Below are 27,826 nucleotides of genomic sequence, written 5' to 3' on the forward strand. Positions count from 1 at the left end.
ACAAAAGAAAACTCACACTTTAACAGACCTTCACCTGACATTAAAGTGTAACACAATTGCCTGGGCTCTTTAATAGCCTTAGTCATGATTCGGTATTAAGGCAGTATGATGGAACGTGCTTGGTAAAAAAAAAAACATAGCTATTTCCTACACACTGTGCTTATGAGCATTTTCAGAAATCGTACAGGTTTTCTTTCCCCACAGGGAAGGCATGCTGTGATTTATGGACTGTAATAGTGAGCTTAATTGGGAAGGAGATATCATTGTTGACAGCTTTGTCTTCGCCTAGTAAATAATGGAATAAATCTGCAGGGAGCATTTACTCACTCCCCATCAGGGTTTCGGGCAGTGGCTTTTGGAGGCCACACACTTTCTAATGTATTTACAGTACTTTTTGTACTTTGCATGCTGAGACCATTGCCACTGCATCCATGAAGAGTTGTCCCCAGACCCCATTGGTTTCAGTGAGGTTGTCTGTGCTCAAGAGAGGAACTGCATAACAGAGGGGGAAAGTGCTGGACCATGGTGCAGACATCTATTTACATTGTGCAATGGATTGTCACATAGACATCCCCAACCCCATGAACCTTGAGCCTACTACAAAGTCCAGAGATCTGCAGACTGATCAGATGGGTCTAGGGCAATTTGGACCAGAGCTAAATAGCTTGACGCAAGCCCTACGTGAATGGGAGTTGCCAGAATCTGAGTATGAACAAAATCAGAGGCAATTAGCTTGGCTGTCTATCAACCATAAGCCTTAGTGATTCTAGCTTGGGGGAGGTGTTGTTAAATGGGTCCAGCTGGTTTGGCATTTGTTGTTTATTTAGTAACAAAACATTAATTTAGAAGAAGGCCATTTAAGCTTTCTCTTGAGCCCGTTTTCATTGCCATTATTTTTTCTGCTAGTGTATTTTCCCCCCACTGTCATCAGTTTCAGTCATTCAGGACTGAGTTTAGAGACCCAAGGGACCTGAATCAGATGCATCCATATTGTAAGAATGGAGTTCAAATGAATGAGGTATCATTTTCCTTGTCCAGAGGGGCAGCTAGCTCACACCAAGCTGGGGTCTATCAGAATAGGTAAGGTGGTGCACAAGACATCCTGTCATGGTTTGGGCCAGACTGGCCACTGAAATGAATGACAGATGCTCTCCCCCACCTCTCTCTCCAAGGAGAGGAGGGAGAAAGAGAAAGAGACTTATGAGTTTAGGAAAAAAAATAAACTACTTTAATGAGAATACTAATAAAATAATAAAAATATTAGATAATTAAATATATTCAGTATATACAAAACTGTATCAAGCTCACTGACGATCACATCACTGGCAGGCACGGGGCAAGTCCCAGACAGGGCTCAGCAATGGACAGGAACTGGATTCCAGATTTGGATTCAGGATCAGGATCAAAGGCACGTGAACAGACAGAGCCCTCCTCAGACGTCAGCCATTGTAGAAAGAGAGCTGACCCTTAGATCCCTCAGTTTTTATACTGAGCGTGGTGCCAATGGGATGAAATACACTGTCAGTCAGTTTTGGGTCACCTGTCCTGTCCGTTCCTCCCCGCAGGTGGGACCCCTCTACACTTTTCCGCTTCCAACCATCCAATGGGGCACACAATAAAGTTAGCTGACCTTGGGTGTTATACCACTAAGTATATAGCAAGAGCTTCTCTGCATACCTTTCCTTGGCATAAATTACAACTAATCAGGTCTTATCATTCTGGGAGTGGACTACAGTCTTAAAAATATGCCGCTGTCAGAGAGTTGAGTTAGTTAGAAGAGGCTTAGCTGCAAAGTAAAATTACTGAACAGAAAATCGGTTCTGTTTTACCTCAAACCAGGACACATCCTAAATCGGAATTCACAGTTCATAGACCAGACCCTGCAGATTCTTTAGGTAAAAATACAGTCCATTGAACTAATGGACAACTTAAGCATAAAAAACTACATTATTGTTTGCATGATATAAGTCAGCACTAAGTCCACATTGCTTACATTGCTAAGTGTACATAAATAGTTTAAGCTGTGGCAGAGGCCACTGAATGTCACTGTTATTCTGGATAATACACTCCTGCCATTATAAGGGCGTGGTTTACTGTTCTGAGCTGCAGTTCCTCTTCAGAGAAGAGATTTTTAAGATCACAACAGGTTTCCCACACCATGTCCCACTGTTTCTTAGCTGCTGCTTTCCATCTGCTGGTCCAAGACAATTCTGTATTTTTTCAGGGAAAGTGGAGAAGACACGGATTATGGAAAGGGCTGTAGAAGAGCTCTACACTTTACAGAGTCCTCCTATAGCTGCTCTGCTTCCCACTCCATCATACATAGGGAACGTCAACACTTCCTCATATTTCAACTTCCAGCAACCAGATGCACCCTTTAACTTCTTAAGAGAAGAGAGCGGAATGAATATATTTCATCTTATTGTATTCCGAGTCCACAGACTATCTTATTGCTCTTAAACATTGCTGATATACCTACTTCTGACTGTCACAAACTACTCACTTTCCTTATGTAATTTTTACTGTAAGATTATGGCAATTTGGGGTCATTAACATTTTGTTAAGATATCAACCTTTCCTCCTCAGAACAAAAAATGTTTCCTCCTAATGTGCAACAGCCTAAAATATTTTCCATGGCATTTTTGTGCTATCCTATCCACTCTCTGAAAAGTGGGCAGACTTCCTTCCAGACAATTAAAGATTCCAGGCTGAAATTCCTTGCTCCCTGTTAACATGCTAATGCATACGAAATAGCAGCCCAAATTCACTGATTACTCATTTTGGCCTTGAGTTTAATGATCTAGCAATTTTATTTTTATTTTTTTTCCTTTCTTCCAGCAGAGGCTGCCTACCTATTTAAGACATTACAGCACAGCACAGAAATAGAGGCATTTCATTATGTTTTAATATTCCCCCTACAGTTTCCCAAGGTTGCTTGACTCTACTATTACAAGACAACAAAAGGAAACTTCTTCAAACCATTCAGGGAAACTAGAAGTAGTTTCTGTATGAAGATTACTTTCACATCACAAAATCTAGGTGTGGAGCTTGCCAGTAGTTGTTGACCAGAGTGAAGTGGTTTTCAACAGTTTTTAATTTACAACATCTGCACGAACTATCACATCGATAATTTAACCTTACTGGCAACAGGCTTAGCGTGACTGGTTACCATTCACAGACCCCTAGAAACAGCCTTTGGGTCCCAGGTAGAAAGCAGTGCCTCACAACACCACCGCATTCCTCAAAATACAAAATATGATATTTGAGCTTAGCCGAAAACACAGAGTTTTCAGAGGTTGCAGCGGGAAGCGGGTTACCTCATGTTGCTCCCAGTAAAACAACAGCATTCAGTTGGCCTAGGGTTTGATGCCTCAGTTCAGGTGAAAGGGGTTAGGTATGACACTGTAATTCTTAGTGAGGTCTGTGCCAACTGGTGTCACTTTCCTGAAATCATTCTGACCTCACAAATCATTGGTTGGGCTCATTGTACCAATTCTCCCACAATTACTCACTCTTACACGGTACACACAAGCTGGTATCACAGAACAGAACCCTTCAAGCTTTGAAAGCAACTGCAGAGCCCCAAACTCTTCCGAGAGTAAAGTTAGAGGCAATTGTTAGCCATGCCCTGTATCAATTGAAATCATACTCCCAAATCAGGAACCCAAATCCGCCTAATTTTCCATCCTTCAAAAGTAGAAAAGCCCACAAGAACAGACCTGCTGATGATATTTCACATACCTCCTAAGGAGTAGACAGCCAGAAGGAGCTGTTTATGTCATCTTAGCCTAACTTTGCTTACTGCAGATAATCCCCTCAACATGATCCTTTTATAAACTGAAATTCTGTGAACGGTGTTTCTTTTCTGGTATTTCAGTACTTTGACCTTGTCTTTTAGGCAGGAAGCCCTGAGGTCAACACAAATTAACAGGAGTAAAGTACAATATTAGGTGGTATGTTGGATGCAATGAAGAATAAGGAATGACTGAATAAATAGATTGTATTGCCTCATCTATTACATCTGCACTGTTCTACTCGCTCCGTTCCCAAGTGACACCTGCAGCATTAGAAAGGATTTGAAGAGGAAAGAAAACAGCAGCCTGGGAAGCACCCTTACGTGAACAGAGATTTTAAGTGTTGGGGAAGTTTTTCTGGAAAAGAGACAGGTAAGACAAGGTGTAATCAAAAAACATGAAAGAATAATCAGTCACCTCAAACTTACATTTGGAATTCTATTCTACTTTTCTCATAATACAAAGATAGGTATGGTAAAGGTGTTTGAGATGCAGGTAAAAATTTCCACAAGACTGTAAACCTCACTGCCACAGGGTATCCAAAAGAGGTTGGAAAGATTCCTAGAGTGCCTGCACATTCATAGAGATGATAAACTTTTGTAAGACTTCAAATTATTAATTGTAGAAACATCTTAAGAGAGCGAGAAAATCTGAAACACCTAGGCTAAAACCAGTCTTTATTCACCTGGAGACTGAGTGGGATTTTTAATAGGCACATGTGAGAAATAGTCATGATGGTAATTCTTATACTTTCTAAAAATTATTAAGCCCATCACTGTTGGATCCAGAATATGGATTCTAGAGACCTTTAGTCTGATCTATTCTGACAATGTCTAACTATATCCGCTCCTATGGACACCGCATGGAATGGGCACATAATAACTAGAAAATAATGGCAAGATAAATGATCTCACTGGATACAATAGAGATAACTATTTTCAATAAAGACAACTGAATTTTTAAAATATGAAATTTTTGGAAAAACTTATGAAAAGTGCTCAAGAAATGCAAATATTTCACATGTCCCTCTTTACTGTTTAGCAAAACACCTCTCACATCCAGGGAATTTCTGAAATCAGAATATAGGCATATAGATTAACTAATGTGATGGTTATAGTGCAACCTTTTTCTCCCTTAGAAGAGAAAAACAATTATGACAAAAACCTCTAATAAAATGCAGGGAAACCAAGGACATTCTATTGCACTTCTGGATCCCAGTGAGGAATCAAAGAATTTCCTAGCAAAATTATATCAGCTTAGTGAAACCTTCAGTGGAATTAACAGATATTTCTTCTCTTTTCCCCATCTTTCTTTGACAAGTTGTTGATAGAAAATGTGCATCCATTGGCAGATAAATACGCAGAAAAATTAACATTCCTTGCATTCATACCAATAACGTGAAAGTTCATTAGTGATGATTCAGACCCCATGACATGTCATTTTAGAAGAGATTTGCCAGCTTGCACACCTATGTATAGATACTCATGTTGCAAAAGGGACTATAATCACTTATTTGATTAGCACCTTCCTTGGATTCATAGAGAATCCTCCTAGACAGAGTCGTCATTTTTTTCCACTTTGCTGTTTCCTCTGCCCTGTTCCCCCCCTCCCTCCCTGCCCTTAATCTTCATTTTGGTAACCTTAACTCCTAGAAAGGTAAGTGACAGAAGCCAGCGGCAATATTTCTTTCTCCAGCTTCACAACAGGTAATCTCTTGCAATATCAGTTTAGCAACAGGAGGACAATAAAACATCATCTGAGAAAAGCACAAAAAGGAGAGAAAGATGCAGAAACAGAATTTATTCTGTCTCAGAGCTAAAAAGGAAAGGAGGGTTGAGGAATCCAATCCTCAGGTGTTTCTTATAGTACTTTCTCCTTTTTTCTGTGTCCGTCAACCCAGTAGTATAAGAGTGACATATGGAATTATTTCCCTCTCTTAGTTCCTGAAGTTTAAAGTTCAGTAATGAGCTTGTGTTTCAAAAATGGGAGTATTCTAAATCAATATGCTATAGGGAAAATGAGCATTTCTTTTTTTATATCAGTGAGATATGGGGCATTCTGTTTGGTGTAAAGCAAAGCACACATGAATATTAGAGGCAGCATTTTCCAAATTGCCTATTATCAGATGACAGTGTAAATATCTGGCATGGTTGACCTATGTTTTGGTTTCTGCCTCTGCTGCTCACCATGTAAAAGTCAACTTTCTGTGGACTAAACCACTGCATGTTACACAGGGTATGCACTTCCAAGTATCTCTGAGAAGTCTGTATGCAGCACTGATTCAGTTTGCCATAGAGATAAAGTTTGGTATCTTAATACAGGATAGTACTTTTGCCTGAACCACCCTTTCCAAACAGAGAGGTTTTCTTTTATAGAAATGGCAGATTTGTTTGTCCCATAGGGCATTTAATGGGTTTATAAACTGAAGGAGAGGATCAATGTGATCCTTAAGAGTGACTTCTTGCATAGCATATAGCACAGTTTCTCTCAGCAAATCTATACCTATCCCTAAGCACCCTCCCCTCCCATAGGGATTTGAAGTGAGAGAGAAAGCATATCCTACACTAAGCTCTTCCATGAAACTTACAGTTTGAACTTTTCCTTGATTTGACTTCTTTGTTAGTTTGTTATGCTTTTATTTGCCAGGTAGACAGATATAATTTCTCCACAAAACCACAATAAACAATCAGTTAATTTCTATTAATTATTCCTTAGTTCTTAAATTACTATTTAAGTATTTGTAGATGTTCCCCTAGTTTAGAGTGTGATGTTGAATGCCTTCACTTAAAGAGTATTTAGTTGAGATTTTTAGGGGCAGATATTTAGTGCTGTTCAAATACCAACTTGACTTTGAAAGATCACTCTGCCTATGAGTCAGAGATCTCAGTGGATTGACTCCAAAGAGCAAAAGAAACACATTTGATCACAATCTAAAGAATATTTTAACATTTAAAGGAGGCGTTCACATCATCTTACTGACATTCAGACAGAATAGCTATAACTGTGCATACAGATTCCCCATTAATCAATACGCCTTCGTTAGATGGGGATAGATACAGCTCCTGCGTCCCCCCGGCAGGGAGCCTGATGGTGACAGACACCTGTCATGTTCTCACCCATCCTGCGCCACTGCCACTGGTGGCCAGAGTGAGCCTGAGCCGGGTCAGAACACTCCCCGCAGCATTTTCCAAATTTATTTTGTACCTGCCTGTCTGCCCTATACCCCAAGGTCCTCAGTGTGTTTCTCACTTGCATTACATCATCCATCCTTCCCATGCTTTTTCTTCTATTTCCTTATCCCTTTCTACACTCTTCTCCAGATATTCCCTACAGCATTTGCCCTCACCCCCAACTTCCACCTACCCTTATTCTCCTTTCTTTTCAAGGACCCTGCACGATATTTCTCATCTCTCCTCCTGCAGCATATTCTAACCAGACAGCTTCCCTCTTCCCATGATCCCTGTTGATTTGGACTCCTCTTCCCCATTCAACAGCAATGACCCAAACTTACCCATCAGTAGCACATCCCATCATTTACCTGCATTATTGCCTCACCTTTACAAACTTGTCTGATGCACAGTTCAAGTTTACGTATTGTGCGATGTGTTTACTTACACTGTATACACAATCCTAAAACACAGAAGACTGCAAACATGCAGAGTGTTGTCTTGAGACACTAGGACCAGGTACAACTGCTTACTGCCCAGGGGCTAACAGAAAAGACTCTATATAGGGAGCTTAAGAACAGAAAATAGCATCCCTCATGACTTATGGTACACCCTACAGTCAGAAATTATTTCACAAGATGAAAACTAATGTAACTATGTCTTTAACAGCGCTGATGTAGTTAGAAAAATAATCTCTAAAATGTGTGCAATAACTCCACCTGGTGATTCTCAACGTGATATTGTCAGGCTTAAAGCTGGCTCGTATGAGAAACGGGGGAGCATAGATGTTATGCAGAGTAAAGGCCTAATCTGTAACAGAAGCAGCATAGTTCTGCATATAATAAGCCCTACGCTTTGTTGTTAGCCTTTCTTCGGCTTGACCTGTAGAACGCATTTCAGACTTAAAACATGTATAAATTGGAAAGTAGTACCCATCTTGTCCTCAGAATATATATCAAGGGTTTGCTATGAAGAACTTATAAGAACTATGAACATCCCACAAGAGATCGTTGAACACTTATTAAACTTCTAAATTTAAATTATCATATTCATAGGCAAAATATAAAAAGCCTCATCACCTCCTTCATAAAACATTCTTCATTGTTCAGAAAATAACAGTGCAGCTGACATTCAAAATGCAAAGCTGAGAAGCAAACAGACCAAAACCCCCCAACTTTAAAGCACTGATTCCAATGACTGTCCAAGCTGGTCCTCCGGAGGAAATTGATTTTTGATACTGGAACCACAGACTATTGTGGATTGAAAGTGAGCGTATTGTTATCCTATAGCTGTAACAATAACATTTCTCATGCCTTTCAGACTAAAATGAGAGTACCGAGCTAGGCTTTCTTGCCTCTCATACCATATCCTCAAAGTAGAAGTTTTCCAAAAGCTGTGTGGATCCTCTAAAGGCAGATAATTTGAAAAAGACAGATCTAATTCTCTGCAGTATATTGACAAAGCTTCTAGCTTTAATCGGAACCGGCCAAAAACTGTTTGTGCATGCACAACCACATACATTTGAGACTTTATTTCCTGCAAGTTCTGCTACTGAGATTTCTCAGCCTGTTGGTAAGCGTTACTGTCATACTCTTGTCAGCAATTATAACAAGCCTTGATATACATATGAAAATATCTCATTTGTAAGCATGTAATAAAATGAATACAATAAAGGTAAAACACACTTGAATTAAAACGAAGTTTTCAAAATATTTCCTTCAGTTCAGACAGTATTTTTTTTTCCTTGGTTTTATGGGGAAGAAAAAAAACCCATGAATTGTTATCAAAATTCTTATTGATTTGCAGAAAACATCAGTAGAAGGCTTTTTTGAGTAGGAAAATCATCTGACTTTGGAAAAAAGAATCTCAAACACCTTTTACTAATTACATCACATTTCAGAGAGCACTGGCATAGACCTGAAAATGTAAATCATCACCGTAAAAGATCACTGGATAAATACTCTATCCCTGCTGAGACATGAGCTAAATGCCACCTGGTTTTGCCTGGCAACTGGAGTCTCACTCACCTTTTCTATTCTGGCTTTGTGGTGTGTAAGGTCAGTGTATCTACCAGGGCCACCCTTTTTAAAAGGAAGAGATCTATTACTAATGACCTCTAAAGAAGATTTCATTTAGTGCAGATATTGCAGAATTGTGCACTGGGAAAGGAAGGGGCAGGACTTCTGCTGAGTGTGTTTGCAATTAAATCGATAAAGTTACAGAAGGAGGTTTTGCTCAACTGTGTGGCCGTGCGAGTGGCAAAAATCCAGTTGCGTTGCTCTAGATTTACCTTCATGAAGTGAAAGACCTCACCCTGGAATAAGGTCTACTGCCTCAGAGGGCTGTTTATTCTTATTGTGTCAAGGAGAGGGACTAGTCATATAACAGAGCCAATTTGAAAGTCCACCCTGCCCTCTGGAAAACAAAGCAACACTTTGCAAAACACTTTTAGAAATAAGAGCTGTGCCAGGTCACTGCTTGTTTATGACAGAGCAGCAGAGGGATGCTCTGGGGTATCTGAATGTTATACGGGCACAAGCAGGAGCTTAGCATAAATACGGGGAGCTTGAACGCTAACTGGCTAGGGAAGTGTAAATCTGGCTACATGGGGAGGAAGAAGCAAATATAGATAAGAAGATGATGAAGAAGATGAAGAGATGTTCTACTTCAGCAAATACAGGTTTCTATTCTTTTTGTCATTCATGGTGGTTGATTGAACCTGCACAGGTAGCTGAGCTGAATCATAAGGTGATGAAGTTCTGTAGAAAAACCCTCCGTTAAGAAAAAAAAAAAAAACAAAAACAAAACCCAACAACAACGAAAAACCCAACAAAAACTCATCTGACTTGCTGTAGGAACCCCAGAAATATTTCTAACGCAGTGTATTTGTTGGGGAAAGTGGAGGTGGTGGGCAAGGGCTGGTTAAGTTTCCTATTGAAGCACTAAGCAAGTCCATGACTTCTTCATGGTCCAAACCTTCTCATGTTATAGGTGCCAGTCCTGTTCTTCAGATGGTAAAGCTATTTCTGTGTTTACCTGAACTGGTTTTTTTGGGTTTTTTTTTTGGTGTTTTTTTTTTTTTTTTTTTTTTTTTTTTTTTTTTTTTTTTTTTTTTATGGCAAGGACTGTCTAGGCATATCAACACAAACAGGCGTAGAAAAGACCTCCCCCTTGTATTGTGTCTGCATCACAATTTTAGAACATGCAAAATCTAGTCGCAAAGCTGAGCGGGTAGCTTAAACCACATAGCTAAAGTGCCTTTTTTTTTTTTTTTTTTTTTTTTAATATACCTGTCAGAGATGCAAAGCACAAATATCTGGATTGCATGAGCGTCCTGGTTTTTGCTCCAGTGTCATTAATGGCACCACAAGTCACTACTGCCTCTGAAGCAGATGACAGAGAGGCAGATGTGTGCCTCTTAGAATCATGTCCACACTGCTGTGAAGAAGCCAAAAGAAAATAAAGCTAGTTGAAACAGTTCTTTCAGAAAATTATTTCTTTTCCCTAATACCACACTCGGATCAGAAAGGCAAAGCCAGAGCATGCCTCATCTCAAATCACCCAGGAGTCAGAGGAGTAGACAGAAGAGCGCTTTGCAATACAGAGCTGTGTAGAGACACGGAATCATTAATATTTATACAGCAGCACTGCCCTGGCTCATTCGCTAATGCGGTTATACTGTTTCCAAGCTACACACAGCATTTGCCTGTTACTGCACAAAGCCATGATCAGACACTAACACAGAGTGACAATGCACACGGTAATCACTCTGCAGGACTCTGAACGGGCACAGCTGTGGCTATACACACCTACGGATACTCAGTAAACTCTTTATGAACTGACTTTGGGGTACGGGGCATTCTGGGCTCAGTAACTCCTCATTCAGAAGTGCTGCCTGCTTTAGTCTGATGTACTATTTTCCTGCAATGGGTTCTTTGTAACAGATTCGCTTTACTTGTGAATAGCAATGGTCATTTTTCCCCCCTATCAAAGCCACGTGTTAGTACTTCTGCTGCTTCACCCGTGGATTTGTCTCAGTTAAGTTTAGCTGTCCAGAGAAAGTGTAGCAGTTTAATGGTTCGCAATCAATGAAAAGAGATAGGAGCCTCTAGAGACCGATTTGTGTGAGAGACATCTTAGGATGGACTGACTCTGATTCCTTCTCTCCACCAATGGCACGTGAAGACTGATCTGACAGTTTAGTCTACACAGCTAGTTGTCGGTTTAAGATAGTCCTTCTGCAGATGATCTACACATTTAAAACAAATAGATTTAAAAAAAAATATATATTACTAACATATCGCAACTTCAGCGTGACTGTTTGGAGCACTTAACTTCTCAAAGTGAAGATATATTCCCCCAAAAACTGGCAGTTGCCCAGATACTGCCCAATGAATAATACGACCCCACTGAATAACAGGAAATGTGTCCCTTTCATTCACAAAAGTATTTCTGAATCATTCCACAAGTTCTATCCGTCAAAATTCACCATATGGTAAAGAATTCAATAATAGCAGTCCTGAACACAGTGACGTTTTTCAAGGCTGTAGCTCCTGGACACATAACTGTAGAAATCTCATACCCATATATTAAAGCAGATGTAAGCACATTTGTTTTTATTCCTTGCAACAAGTCCAGAATTAGTTTATAAAAAGATGGAAATTGCATGCAAAGTCATTATATCAAGCATGAAAATCTGACGTTTTCTGTAGTTAACAAATTATTCCAAATGTTTGCTTATTTTTAAAAGCCAATTAGAAGAACCAAACTCACAATGTCCTTCAGTAATATCAGATATAACAGCCCACGGAAAGCATTCAGTGGAAAAGTATGTGTACCAAAGAACTTTGTATTCCAAGATGGAGACTGCAACATGTTATGTTAGAGATAGAAAAACCCACACACGGAGCACATAGTAGCATCGCTTTTACACTTGTCCTTGTCCTGTCCTTCTTTGCTCCCACACTTCAGTGAGCCCAGCAGAAGGAAACAGGGAACTCCCAGTCCCAAGTGGGTAGTGTCACTCATCAGCATTAGGAACTGCACTGTACCTGATATTGTTAGCAATTAGTCACTAATAGGTCTGCAAATGGCTGTGATCCCAGAGGAACTACCATCTCCCACGCGAGTCCGACCCATGGTCAACATAGTCCTGTAGCTGTTCAGTGACCAGCACTGGAGGCTTTACAGTAAGTTGTACGAAGCCTTTGAAAATACTGTTAAAGGATAGTCTAATGTCCCAACTCCTACCGGTAAATATCTTTCTAGTCACAAAAAGCATAGAAAAATCTAGAAACATAGCATCCACTGCGGGGCAGTTATTATGCTGTATAGATTTTTTTAATCCTATTTAAAAAAAAAAAAAAAAAAAAAAAAAAAAGAAAAAAGACAGCAATCTGTTATTTTACCTACTTGGCATAAGTAGTGGCACTGAAGCAGTGAGTTCCTCCAGGGAACTATGCATACTGAGAGAGCACATCTCAGATTTTGAACAAAAGTCTTTTTTTTTTTTTTTTTTTCCTCTTTTAAATTAGAGGAGAGAAGCTTATGGGACAACTGCTTACAGCGGCACTTGTGCAGATTTTTAACACTGCAAATGGAAGCTGGGAGTCTCAATTTGTGCTAGGAGAGCATCTGCAAAAGGATGAGTATCCACCTTCCTGCCTCCACTGAGTTACGCAGCCATAAGGGAATGGGATCTTCGTTCTCCTTAAGAGTCAAGGTCTTCCTTCTCCTACCAAGTTGGTAACACCTTGCTTAATTCTTACTTGGAAAAGAAAAAGCAGTCCGACAGATCAACACAAAAGCTTGCCCCATAACAGTGTTATTCTACATGATAGTTGAGCTTGAAATTGCACTGTCCTTTTTATTTATACATTATCGTAGATATGCTTAGCCAAGGAAGAAATCAGAATCACAGGGGCATTTCCTTTAATCTGGTGTATTCAGTTATTTCATCAAACAGGACTGAATGCTAGGTGGCTTCACTGTCAGGATAGGTGACACTAACATATTAGCATTTTAATTCTCACCCCTCTTTTGGGCTTGATTGTTTATAGACAGACATAAAGCAGATCCTATGATACTTTATGGAATGATTAAGAAATAAAAGACCAAATTCAGACCTTTCTTAAGCTTTATGAAACTTCTGGGAAAAATCTCTCTAGTTCAGTGGAGAAACTCAAGTTAATCCCAGCGTGTTGAAAGTAATGTCCAAACACACCCTTACATTCTAAGAATGTATTATTGATTATCTGTGTCCTTGAGGAATTATTGTCACATACAAGTTCTTGCGATCCATTTATGTACCTTCGCCAGTTTTAAAAAACACAGCCCTGATCCTGTGGTTTTCTTTTTGCGAGTAACACGTGTGCCAGTCGCTACAACTAACTTCAGCAGAAACCTTCAGAGTTTCTCAGTGGAGTGAAATTCCACAGAAGATCTTGCTGAAGGAACAAGAGTGAGAGACAGCAAGTCTCCCTTCTTTCCACAGCCCTCCTGCTGTGTTTGAGTTTCCAGCCTGAACTATATATTCTTTGCCCAACCCGTGGTACAAAGCTCTTCACATCTAATAGCTTACGGCCAAGATTTCAGCCTTTTCTAAAAAAGGCCCATCAGTGGACTGGCTCCAAAGTTTCCAGCTGTGATTCTAAGACCTGGTGCATGAGAACAAGGTGATCTCGCCTCACAGCCTACAGGGGCTCGATGTATTTGTTATGTCTTCAGCTAAGCTCATCATATCGTTGAATCACCTGTAAACCCACCAGAAGAATTGCGAGGGCTCTAACAGACAGGATTGCAATACTTTTCCCAGGTGGCTTTAAATGGGACCGACCCCAATTTTTTGCCTTTTTCCTCAGAAAGGAAATACCCATCTCCACAGCAGAGTTTGCAGAGGGGACCGTGCACCTCTGCTTCAGCCCTTTGGGTTCATCATCCTGTGTGTGCATCACACACACGATTCACAGCCTGGGGCGAAGCAACCCTGCCCCCCCTCGCCAAGCCTTTTCCTCGGGGCAGTCAGAGCAGTGACTTGTAGGAAGCACTTGAAGCCTCAAAGCCAGGCAAACAAGGAGGGAAATGGAGCAGGAGGAGATAACACCAGTTTGGCATCCAGTATTATTTAACTGGGGCAAGTGTCTTCATCTATGGCTATTTGGAGGGAAGACAAAATGGAGGCTAAACTGGCTGCTGTCACACACAGCTGCTAATTTGCGCTGAGAAATGGAGAAATAGCAACGGCACTGCTAATTTCTATATTATGGAAATTAATCCTCTCATTTGCACAGCAGGAAGCAAAATTGCACCATCACATGCACAAATAAATCTGGCATTTTTAGAATTTGACATCGCACCACTGAAAGCTGGTTCCAGCAACGCCTCCCACCCCACAGAGAGAGCATAAAGGTGTCTTCTCTGGACAACGACACTGACAGAAAAGCAGCCAGATCCTCAGCTGATGAAATTTAGCAAAGGTCCCCCAGTTTAAAGAGAACAGCTGTGATCTGCCTCCCAGAAAGGCAGAGAGAAAGGAAAGGTGCGTTTGTGAGTGGAGGGAGGAAACATCTTTCTGAACTAGCAAGAGAAGTCGCCATGGGACCTACTGCACCTTCACATTCTGGCCTCGGTATATTCCCAGTATGTGGATGCTGCCCGTAGCTACCACAGGGAACTTTTGTGCTAAAAACATAACATCTCAGCAGACAGCACAAAGCTAAAATAGGAGAAATGAAAAAGGTCTATCTGCAGAAATACAACACTGAGAATTATACCCTCTGATAAATCCACATTGTCTGTCACTTGACTTGAATGACAACTGCAAAATGCCCGAGGAACATTAGGGTTTGTGAGGGAAAGTATTTCAATCATTTTTAGTCAGTTTGGTTCTATTTAGTTAAATTTAATTACTATTCTGTATTTGAAAGTCAAAGACACTCATATAGATCATATTCCCTGGAAGTGGGGAATAATCATGTGCCAAGTGATTTTCACGCATCCATTTTTCTCTCCTTTGTTGATCCAATACTCTCAAGTCTTTTTTTTTTTTAAGTTACTGAAAAGACACACATCTTAATTTATTAAAAAAAAAATAACCATTAGAACAATCGCACTTTTTCTTAAGTCATTAATTAGTGAGGGGTGCTGAACAATTAACATGTATTTCAGCAGCTAGTATAGTCTAAACTGTTGCTGATAAACAGCCTGATTATAAGCATCCAACACACGCTGCTTATATCCAAAGCACTCCTATAAACCAACTAAGATTGACGTTTCACTTAGGAAATGTAAAAAGAAAGAAGACAACAGAGGTCTTTCACAGCAAACAGGAACTGCACTTACCAATTCAAGCCTAGCAAGATCTACATTCTATACTTAGAAATGAAAAAGTGTATATTCTCACCTGACTACAGGAACTTGGGCCTCAGGAAAACATGCACACGTTCTGAAAATGGTAACAAAAAGAGTTAGCAACATCACTTGAAATTCTATTTAAAAAAAGGTTGCAGAATTCCTCCCCCACCCCTCCTATTTCCTTCCCCCATAGAAGCTAGTTAAGCATAACCTTGTTTGTAGTTTGTTCTTTTGTACAGGAACATAATTAAGATCTGATCTGCGACCACATGCCTTAAATAAAAGGCAGCTGCTCGTATGATCTGCTCATTAAGTACTGTATTCCAAATGCATACAAACATGCCAAGGTAATTAACAAGGCACAAAAGCTTTGGGGAGTTTAAGATGCAATAGGAGCTCGGGTGAGACTCATCTTTACATTTACAGGATAATAGCTACAAGTCTGTGAACGTAGATTTCGTTTTAAAATCTCTTTGCTCTCAGGATGGTATTCCAGAATTATTCTCTTTGAAAGGATACAATTCAGTTTTCACTCTTATAATTCCTTAAAAATGATTTTTAGTGCTTCTAGGACCTATTTCTTCTCCTTTCCCTTAAGCTTCAAGGCTTCTCCATCACATTTCATAGAAGGATTTAAAGATTTTTGAAAGTATGAAGTTTTATCATATAACAATTCATTTTTAGATCAATTACCACCTCCAAATGTCTATTCACCACCTTCTCCCTTACTATTGAGCTTCTGTACTTTCCTACCCCATACTTCAACCCTAACTTGTCCAAATCTCCATACCATTACCTTGCACGAAACAAAAATCCTTTCCATTGTTATTTTGCTCAAATACTCTCTATTTCCTCCATGGACAGCTGAGCAAGCATGAAGCTCAAACAGTTGGGATAAAAATCTATTTAGCTTTTTCCGTAAAAGGCATTTAGAAGAATGAAGCAGCTTTTTCTTTCAGCTCACAGGCTACACTGTCTTCTCCAATAATGTCACCCAGAAGCCTAGGTGAAGGGATATGAATCATGGGAGGAGAATTTAAAAGCCACACCTGCATTAAGAGGAAATAGATCTCTTGCTACAGATGCAACTGCTTGTCCTTTAAAAGGCAAGAGGACAGGATTTCTCACAGACCAGTTAATTGGGTACGTTTCACAGCTTCCCCAGTAGCTATTCCTCATCGTGCCTGAAGATAAATCCCTGGTGTCCTCCTATCTTCTCAGTAGCAGGTTCATCCTTCCCTATTTTTTTTTCTCATGAAACTCTGAGTTTTCATAATACAGCTGAAGACTGAGTACCTGAACAAAAAGCCGTAGGAGAGAAAACTCACAAAGTAATCATGGTGCTGGCTGGAAAATGTCCTTTCTTTGTTGACAATATAAAAGTAAAATCAAAATTAAGCTAAGGTTTGCAACAAGAATATTTTTTTCCTGCTTTGCACTGGAAGAAAATTCTGGCTTTCCTCCAGCTTCAAGGCTTGCAGCGGACTAACCCACCAGAGCATTTTCAGGAGGGTGGGGCGCTAGACTTGGGTATTCCCAGGTTCAGAGAAAGACCTTCAACCAGGTCCGGGCAAGGCTTTTTTGAGTATCTGGCTAAAAATTTTGTAAGTGATGGCTCAACAAAGGAGAAACTCTGTAAAATCTGTAATTAAGACCCTGTTTTGGATACGGAAAGTATCTCTAAAATCAGCTCAAAATCAAATTAAGACCATTTTTAAACACGACTCTTCCGCAGTATAGCAGAGCTTTTTAACTCTGTAACACCCCACGTTTTCTCTTAAGCACCCCGTCCCAAACTACCCGTGCAGCACCCCTGATTTTCTCAGTGTGTGGCTGGGTCTGGGGGGGGCTGTGAGCCGATATGATGCTCAGCCCGATGCTGGCCAGGATCCCCCCGTCGGCCTCCTCTCCTCCAGAGGACTGCAAAAGGAGTCCAGCTGGACCTCACCTCTGACGCAGTTGTCACAAACAGCTTCCTAAAATTATGAATGTGGACCTTGAAGTCCTTGTAAAATCTAGATGCATTGCTATTAGCCAGGAGCAATAATAAACAGCTCCCTTTCTCTGGAGTTAGGAAGGGAGCATCATGTGGAGATGAAGGAATTTTATAATAGGGCTAAACTGCAGGATTTCTTCTTTTTCCTTAGGGTGCCCGGTCCTGAAGGCCCTTCAAAGACTGAAATACAGTTCACAGATGCTGACTTTGCTAAGTTTTCATCTGGGGAAAAAGAGAGAAGAAAAATAAAATACCTAACAGTTGCGTCTGCTATACAGAGAAATAATAAATTCCAGATATAGATTTTTCCTTCAAACGAAACAAAGGGGACTGAAAAGCACAAGTCTTGTTCTTGTTTCTTATCAAAATTGAACTAAATCAGCTGACCCCCAACAAGAATAATAGCAATAATAATAATCATCTTGATGACGATGATGAATCAATAGGCATATGCGTTATTTCAAGAAAGACTGAGAGCAAAACATACACCTGAACCTGAAAAATGTTAAATATGGGGGAAAAGGAAACAAATGGGCATTTCGGGAAGGACAACAAACATAGGAGATAAGTCATCTGGGTGACCAGTGAAGCAGGGAAAAACAATGAATTTAGAAAGCAGATGGATTTCCAAGTCAAGTGTAGAGAGGCCTGAATGAATCGGCAGACAGAAGCAGCGACAGTGGGGAAATGACCATTAAAACGTTTAGCAGCCTTTCTGGAAACGTGAAAAGATCAGCGAATTGTGATACTGTTTTCTCAAAGCCTGGCCGTTGCTTCGTTCCAGTCATTCGCTCGGGCTCTGGCTGTCTCGGCTGTCTCCCCAGCCGCCCCGCAGAGCCCGCGCCGTGCCCGAGGAGCTGTCATCGGCTCACGGTGGCTGGACGCAGCTGAGGGCAGAGGGCACAGGTTTGTGCTGTCAAACCGCGGGATGCAATTGGATCAGGCATATCCAACACCCATCTCACAGGCTATACATATTTATGCATTAATGCACGGTGGTGGAAGCGGAGATGCAAACCTCCGGGAAGGAAAACTCCTTGTCCAGAGTTACTTCGGTCAAAAAGCTCTTTCCTACTTATCTAATGCTGTGGGAGGGCTGGTAGAAGTATCACTGAAATTATCTCATTTCAGCCACACGCTCTAAGTGTTCTTATTCATCACTACACAGTTTGGTCCTTACTTCAGGGACTCACCCTCTGCATTATATATGAGGAATTTACTCTGTCACAGAATGTACTCCCCTGTGTCAACCACCTTTCATCCCCAGTGGTCTCATTAAAAAAGAGGAAATATTATCCTTAAGCAAGCACATTAAGAAATGGAAATGTGTGAAGAAAATAACTGAATAATTCAAACTGCTCCTTGGATCTTCATGATCATTTTAATGCATATAACCCTGATTTGGTTTACACCGTTTTTTAAAGATGCATTTGATTTTGATGTTTGGTTTGGGGTTTGTTTTTTTTTGTTTTGTTTTGTTTTTTTACAACAGTTCCTAGATAAAGCAGAGAATTAGACTGATCATTTTAACAGAATAGATGCCCCAAGGCTTTTTATATGCTGCTTTCCCAGCCTCCTAAAAGCTTCATCTCCAAAACGGGGAATTGGATTCTGATGCATCACAGTCTCTGCAGATGGTGCAAGCTGCAATGTTGGTTTTGACAAAGGGGCATCTCTTATCTAATAGATAGGAAATAGACCAAAAATACTCAAAACATCTCTCCAAAGCAACCAAGTGTTCAGTAACAAATTTTTGTCTCTTCCAAGTTACAACAGAATCGATGATCTAGAAGGCAAAAGCTCACAAAATCTTTACCCATGTTCAGCCCTCCTTCAGTGCTTTATTCTCTCATCACTTTGGTCATTCACTTTCCAGCATCCTCCTGAGTCTGGTAGATATTTAAGAGCAGAGAAATAAAAAAAAAAAAGTCTCATAATAAAACTACTGATGGCTAAAGAAATACAATGTTCTGGCTGATGGGGGAGTAAGATATTTCTGCAGCACTGGGTCACCTCTTACTTTGAACTACTTTGTCTCTTGCAGTGGGTAAAATATGACTAAGCTTTCATGAGGTTACTACCCCTACAGTAACAACAGTCCTATTTCCTCTTATTGTCCCATGCCCTATCTTTGCATCAGCAGAAAATCTCATTTCTCGCTTCTGTATGTCATTCACTTTCATGAACACACAGATCCCACAGTCTAAATGTGACAGATTTTTGGCTGTTCCCTCAGAATATCCAGTGCTGGTGATTTAGTGCTTGGAAACAACTCTGGGAAACACTTTGCACGCCTTCTTGCTGGGCTGGAAAAATATCTGTGAGAAGAAACTTGCAAGGATAAATCAAAGTGTGAGAGACTTTACTAAACTAGAGCAATTTTTATAGCATTTAGATGATACCGCAGCACTGTTAACCAGAGTGTAGATGATTGAACAGGTGATGAATCCCTTAGAGGAAAAAGCCATTAGATGGTTTTAAATCCATGAAAAAACAGTATTATGTGCTATAAAGACCAACAAGATGTCCTTTTCTTCACTTTCTAATACAATCCTCATCAGATTACTCCTACACAGTCTTCCCATGGCATTTTATCAACACATGCCAAACAACACCTGTGTTGAATTTCAATATGATTTACAAATCAGCTTTTGAAGTGAAATGCTGCTGATAGGCTCCACTTTCATCCGCATGAGGATCTCATCTCAGACTACCAAGAGAGTGCAGAATGTAGTTATTGGCAACTGCATTTGACATATCTCTCACTTCACAACCAACTCTCCAAGCAGGTCTGATTTCACAAATGCAGTGAAATCCTTCTCTAACAAGTTACACCTCCATAAAAAACAGTGGTTAGGATATTCATTTGCATAGGACCCACTCTCTGTCCTCAGGCTGCTTAATATGGACAAGAGACTACAACACAACTTTTCTGTCTTTCCAGCTGAGTATCTGAGTCAACAAGCTTATTAGATCTCCTCAGCTGTGTCCTCTGAAACCGTCCAACTTTGTTTAACTAATTAAATAACCACTGGAGCCGTAACCTGGCTTTCCTCTCTCATGCTTGACTTCCCTAACCTCTTTCTTGTCCAATGAATGTTTAATTACTGAGGTAAAGTGCAACATATGCAAGAGAAGAGATGAGGAGAGTTTCCCCACAGCATGCACGATAGCCTAGTTACTCAGGCAGTCTGATGAGCAAGTGGGCAAGATGGGTTTAAGCATCTACTTCAAATCTTCTGAACGCAAACTTCACAAAAATTAGAAACCCATTCTTAAAAGGGGTCTGTAGCTAATTAAGAGGTACAATCCTGCCAGTTTGCACTTTTGAAACTTCCTTAAGACTCTAAGCTAATAATTTTCACTTTTAGCATTACCTTCCACACCTGAGATGCCCCCATGCAGACCTTTAGGTAGTCATCCACTATGTTAAACTCCAAGTTCTATAGATGAACTTTTAGAGTTAGAAAATTGACTTCTTTCGGCCTCTATGAAAATTGGTAAGTCTTCTTCTGTGAGAATCTTTTTCACAGAGTACGTGGTGTACAGTCACTAGTGCAAAAACTAGTCATCTGCTCTGTCAGTAAATAAAAAAATAATATAGTCAGCAGAGCAGGTACTGAGTGAAAACAAAATCTCTGTAGGTCTATAACCTATTAGGAAAAGACAGTACTCTCTAGAAAGCAATACCGATTTTAGATGGGAAAAATGGCCTTCGGTTTCTCTCACTGACCCCACAGGTGTCAGGGGCTGTAGTCTTCCACTACAGGGATTCTTAGTCAGAATGAATTTGGGCCATGAATGGAAACTCCGTGCAGGAGAATGAAATCAAACCTCACTCTTGGTCCTTAAATCTGAGAGAGATTAAAATGTAAGGAACATTGTGAAAGTCTGGGTCAATTTATACTCGACATTTGCTGTTAGCAGCTCCCCGTGAGAAATTAACCCACCCTAGGACTCAAAACAGCAGAGGGCAGGGCCCAGCAGAGTACGCACTAAAGCAAAAGGATCGCTCTAGTTCTGCCTGTGGTCCCTTGCCTCTAGAAAGCATCATACAACATTGTGGGGTCCAGGCAGTCCTTCCCAACACAGAGGAGGAATGTGCTGACCTCGACCAGCTCTAACAAAGTGTAAATTTTGACAAAGTGTAATTAGGATCCCGTAAGACTTCTACCTCTTCAACAACCCCTTCCAACGACATTTTCTCCTATATCCATTAAGTTTTCAGGCGTGTCAGTATTGAATCGCCGTTGACAAAAGAGAGTAAATCCCCTGTGGAAGTCTTTCTGTGTTTGCTGCCCAACGCGTAGGTGACCCCTGATTGAGCACATTGCCACCTTCTTGCTTCAAATTCTGCTTCTCTCCTTCTCTCACAGCAACTGCCTCCTCTCTCTTCTCAGTGAAGTAACCAGCTGACTGCAATTTAATTGGGACAGTGAGAACTGCTCTAAGACTTGACTACTTCAAGCAAGCAAGCAAAACCTCCTCTCTTAGTGCCCTGCTGAGGCTGCCGCTTCTTTGACTTAAGGTTTTTGTTTGTTTGTTTTCTTCTCAGCCTGCTGCTTCTCAGCAGTTTCTCTCCTGTATGAATTCTGCCTGTGCGTCCTTTATAGTCTGGGAGGTGAGCTGAGTTTTCGTTTTCTCCTAAGTCTCACAAGTGTTCTCCAAAATAATGCAGGTCAAGGAAATAGTAGCTGAATTTGAGAAGCAAAGGCTGTCTGTCACAAATGGAAGTTGTCACAGATCATTCTAAAGGAAAGGAAAACTGTATATCAGGTGGATAGTCTCCTTGTCTGTTATCTCAGTTGCCAACCAGAAGGAAAAGGACCTAGTAGAAAGGTGATGGCAAAATAATGATGTTTTTAATCGCGTGCTGGATTAAGAACAATCTTTCCTATAGAAAGAGAAATCTGTTGTTAGTGCTAATTATTATAAGGTTTAGAGGCACTGTTATCTTCCCTCCAAAATATCATGAGCCACACTTTGTTGCGTGCTGTCCATTCAGCAAAAACAACGAAACGGAGAGCAGATTGACTTCGCTGCTGTCAACAGGACTATTCACACACTTACAGTGATGCACACGATTAAGAATTTTGCTGAAAAAGGGTTAAACTACTTTTTCTTATTCTTTCATGTTGCTTATAATAATGTGACCCACTATTTCCTGCTGTTTCTTCTCTATTTTCTGATTATAACGGTTCTTCATCTCAGTTGTTAGTGTGCCCATTGTAGTGAAACAGAAGTAATGAATTAATTCACTTGGACATTCTTGTCTTTACCTGATGAAAGAGGCAATAACCCATTCAAGTAAATCAGGCTGCCTCTCTCAGTGAAATACGCTGTTTCAGTCTAGTGTATTTTTACACAATCTATACACCAGCCTTATGCATACCAGGCTGGCAGATGAAATCCCATCACATTTATTTCTTCTCTTGTTACTATGAGATATCATACTCACTACAGAAGAGGAGATGCTGCCACCCCATAATAACAGCAAACCTACTATAAACCTGCTGTTTCCAAGAACCTGCAAGCAGTCTACCCGGGCCAGACTAACAGGTAATTCCTTCAGTAGGTACATTCTTCCAGCATTGCAAGAAAGGGAAGCTCAAACATGTCCCTGGCAAAGGATAGGTCAGGAGCTGGCTCCAAGGGTGAACCCACATCCTGAGACTCCCACGTGGGAATTTGCACCAGACAGCACACACACACCGTAACAGCTCTGACAATGTTGCTGCCTGCGAAGGGAAGGCATTAACCAGGAGCAATGCCTGCAAAACATGAGGCTTCCTCCAAAGCCTGTCAAGCCCATGGCATACATTCAAAAGACATTCAAAACTCGCCTGGACGCCTTCCTGTGCAACCTCATCTAGGTGTTCCTGCTCCGACAGGGGGATTGGACTAGATGATCTTTTGAGGTCCCTTCCAATCCCTAGCATACTGTGATACTGTGATACTGTGATACTGTGATACTGTGATACAGCAGGCATGGCCACTGGGGAGCTCCCCCCTTGCTCGTAGCTCCCATACAGTCCAAACACAGCTCTGATGCCCGGTTTCATCACCAGCAGTGGCTAAATAATCAAAATCCCTCTCTGCTAGAAGAAGGTAGACATCAGGGACTGAGTCCAAAGGCACCGAGGGGTCCTGTGCTCCATTTCCATATGCACCCACTCCGGTGCTTCCCCACAACGGCCGCAAGGAGCTCCCCTCGTGAACTGTTACTACCCCAGTCCATTACATGTCTTGTGGCTCTTATCTTTCTGAAGATAATGTCATGCAGCTTTGCCAATCGGGAACTAGGACACCTCTGATGTACGGGCAGGCCTGGAACGGTGGAAAGTATTTGTTTTCCTCCCACCTTAAATATTGACCCCCCACTCCTGGACAATGAAATTCTTCCCTTTCAGAAGGCAGATTTCAATCTGTGTTTCTTGCAAAGACAGGACCCTTCCCTTATGTAAGGAGACCCGTTCTTTTGCTTTCATAGCCTAAACAACTCTCTTCTTGAAACCCAGAGCACAAAGGAATATTCCGAAAGGCTAAAAATATGCCTATATTGTGTTCCAGAGGGAAGCCTTTAGCAGACCAACATATCTGCCTTTCTTGATTGCTGCCCAGCCATGTGGTAGAGCAACTGCTTGGAGAAGGGGCACTAGCCAAGTTCTGAAACGCAATAGGGACAGAAAGGCACTGCCATCGCCTCTCTCCAGCAAGGCATAAGAAACAGGAAATCTCTGCAGGGAGCACGCTTAATGGTGCAATGAGCTAAGTGAATATCTGACATTCAGAAAGTTCTCATATTTTGAATGAGAAACATTTTCAGTTCTCACAGGAATGAGTATTGCTGTCCTTTTCAGACACTTCTATATCTGTGTCCGTCTGTGTGTTACAATCTCTGCAGTGCATAGTATAGGATCATGACAGGCAAAAAAGCAGTCTTATAATGAGGAAAAATAGCTTCTTCTCATTGAAAAACTTCTGTGTGAACACACAGTCCTGTATTATGTGTGAGGTCAGAGGAGGAGTATCGTCTGCTCTGCGCTTAAAATCTTCAGAAGCATCTATTGGATGCTCTTTCTTTCCATAGTTCAATTAGATGAAGTGCAGACAAATCATGGATTGCACCCTATGTAGGACTGCAGAGAAAAAAAAAAAAAAAAAATGCCCCGGTTCTTCTAGTCACTAAGCTAATGTTACCTACATCTTTAACGTGAAATTATTCTCCAGTGATGTAGCTACTGATCACCTTTTCATATTGATCATGAGTAATCAGGCAATGCGGAGATGAGCAGTGTGTGTGATCATTATGTTCTGCAAGCGTCAACATAAGAAGCAGCATTTTTGCTAGGAAGGAGACGTTAACTTTTCCCTTATCTTTTTAAAATTCCAAACCTCGTTTCAGCTTTGCCTAGAGCTTCTGATTATAATTTTTTTTCTCTTTTGATGTAAGTTTCTCTGTAACTTCAAAAGTATTTTTTTTTAATTTGCTTATCTTATCATTAATTTACATGTCACTCTCGCTTTTGTGTTTCTTTGCCATTTCCCAGTTTAAAATCTTAACTCAAATGAATGTGTTTAATAACCTTGCTGCAAGCTAATAATCAATTGGAATAAATCTTCATCAGGGGGTGTTTAACATTTTGAAGCTCCATCAAGAAATAACACACACACACACAAATTAAGCTCAAACCAAAAGAAATTAGAAAATCGGGATAATTTTTCTTGATTTTTCTCTTTTGGTTATTTTCTTCGGGATTATGTTGTTGTTTTTTTTTCCAGGTCTTTATTTTTGCTCTGTAGGCAAATAGTTTTATGAAAGTATTAGAGGTGGCCTTTTGACAGCTAAATGGGATAGAAGCAAAATTTCCATTTTATTCAAAACTGCCTTCACAAACCATGCAATTTTCCTTATCCAGCCAGTTTAAATTCAAGGCTTCTCTAGTGATATCACACTCAGTCAAATCCGACAGGTTATTTCTATTAAAGTTTGGGGTTGAATGGAGACTAACTAGAATGTCGATTCTATTGTTAATATTTCATTCCAGTGGCAGAGTGTAGTAGCTTGGATGCATTTAAGGTGATAACATTTATAACATTTCTGGAATTGAAAAACTGTTTGTTTATATAGTTCAATTTGTTTAAATAAATAAAATAATATTTCTCCTGATGCCCTTAAGTGATATTCTCTCTGTAACTGCCTTTAATTATTTTTGCCAGCACAGCCTTAATAATTTGGCACTGTTATAATTTGTTCTTTAAAACATTTTGTTGTATCCTTATATCCTGAGCCATATTTTAAATGATCAATGCTGTTAACTTACCGTTTCCTGTTATCTTAGCAAAGGAAAACACACTTCACCGTTTAAACTCCTGGGGAAAAGTTGTGTATTTAACAACCGCCTGGCATCAGTTGCGCTTTAGAACTCATTTTGTATAACCTAATGCAGTGGAATATCATTCATGGCTTTTCTGTTTCTTTCCCTTTAACTGATATTTTCCGGCAGGATCAGCTTATTACAAGAGGAGGGATGAGAAAATACCAATTATTGCAGGCCCTTTATTTCGCTCTTCACTTACTAATCTGCATCTGAAGAAAGACAATAACATAACTGACAACTGAGTGCTTGTGTGAATCAAACGATATTTAAATGGGAAGAAGTGAGCTTATCCTCTAAAAAAATGTATATTTTCTGCAATGACAGTGTAACATTAAAATGTAAAAATGTAACATTATAAAAGCAGATGGGGTAGGCAGGCAATTTTTATCCAAATACTACTTAAATTCTCATGTGTTGTTAACGTTTACCATCCTGGTAGCTAACTAATCAAACATTATTTGAATTTTTTTTCTATAATATATATATAACATTTTTTACAACTGGAGTGAAGTTTACTAGCATGCAGAGGACATCTTAAAACATTCATGAGACTGATATCACACATGAGGCTTTTCAGAGACCGTCTTGAGAGGGCAGATCTCAGGTTTAGGACGAAACTGGAGCTTGAAAAGTTAAATCAGGGTTCTTAACTGTTTCTGCATTGATCTCTGTCTACGGATCAATTATTTCCATCAATTTCCCAGCTGTAAGATCCTTATTGAGTTACATTCATCCAATTGTGTGACGTGTTTTGTGGTCAGTGATAAAGTTATCATTTGTACCAATCTTCTCTCTCGGGACATCTAAAAAACACTTTTGCAAAGCAGAACACGGAAGATGCCTTTGTAAAAATACAATCATAGTGTGTACACGTGAATTTGAACAGCCAAGGTAGCACCTGCAGACTCACTGCTCGGGTAAGAACGTACCTGCTGAACTGGTCAGAGCTAAATGCCCTTTGGAAAGGACGTGGAGGTTTGACACTAGTCAGGGTGATTTTGACAAGCTAACTCTTAAAGTCCAAGTAGAAGTAATATCTAACTTTGCTCTCTTTCCAAGAAAATAATGAAATGGAAGCTAACATTTTGATCACAGCCAAATGATCATCCAAGTAAAAATAACTCTTTGTTTTCTTGTTTATAAACTGTATTTGTAATCAAGTTTCTTGTTTTCTATGTATTTTCACTACAGACACTATTCTTGAATTTTGATCATTTAGTGAATGATGTGTTGCAGTGTGAACTTTGGTATAGGCCTATTTCAATTTTCTTACTGCTGACTCCTTTTTTTTTTTGCTGATTTATACAGTGTACAGCCAGAGAAGGAACTGCAAATGACAAAATGGAATAGACAACCTGGAACTTGTCTTGAGGGAATATTCAAGCACTTGAGCTTAATATTTGCTATTCATGAGTATTTTTCTCCAGTTACGCTCTGCTGCCCAAGTGTTCCCAGAAAGTAAACGTGGCACCATTTAAACATGAACAAGATGAAGAATGACATAATCTCCCTATCTTATCAGAATACCTGATCATATTCCAAATTCAAACATATATTCATGGTTTTAATTTTTCCTGTTCCTTAGTTATTATCTTAAACAAGTTACCAACCGTAAGGCAGGTCTGTGAGCAGCTATCAAGCTTTGAATACAATAGTTATCCCAGAAAATCTCTAAACCTCTATGTACCATATGGTGGGGAGTAGGATACATAACCAGGGAAATAATCACACTACACTGCACAGCCTGTATTAGTTTTTCCCTAAGCATCCAAAATTAGCCATTTTGGGGGCATTGTATTAGGTTAGCGGTATTCTTGGTCTGAGAATAGTCATTATTCTGTTCTTATTTACTTGTAGAATCTGATCAATATTTCTTCTGAAATGCAACCACTGAAGAGATAATATTTTTTTTAACAAAATCATCTCTATCTCTAATTTATTTCCTAGAGTTCGGTCCGAACTTTAAGAAAACAGAAGTTATCTTCAGAGAATATTTTTGAACAGCACTTGTGAAATACACCAGTGTCTTTCAGGCAAGTTTGGGCATGAAGTGGAGGGGTTTTATGGCTTTCTCTTTAGCATGTTTTAGTAGGGTAAATGCGTATGCCTCTTTCCAAACTTTTTCAAAACCAAATA

This window comes from Vanellus vanellus, assembly GCF_965231255.1.
Source record: "Vanellus vanellus genome assembly, chromosome: 5".
Taxonomy (NCBI): domain Eukaryota; kingdom Metazoa; phylum Chordata; class Aves; order Charadriiformes; family Charadriidae; genus Vanellus; species Vanellus vanellus.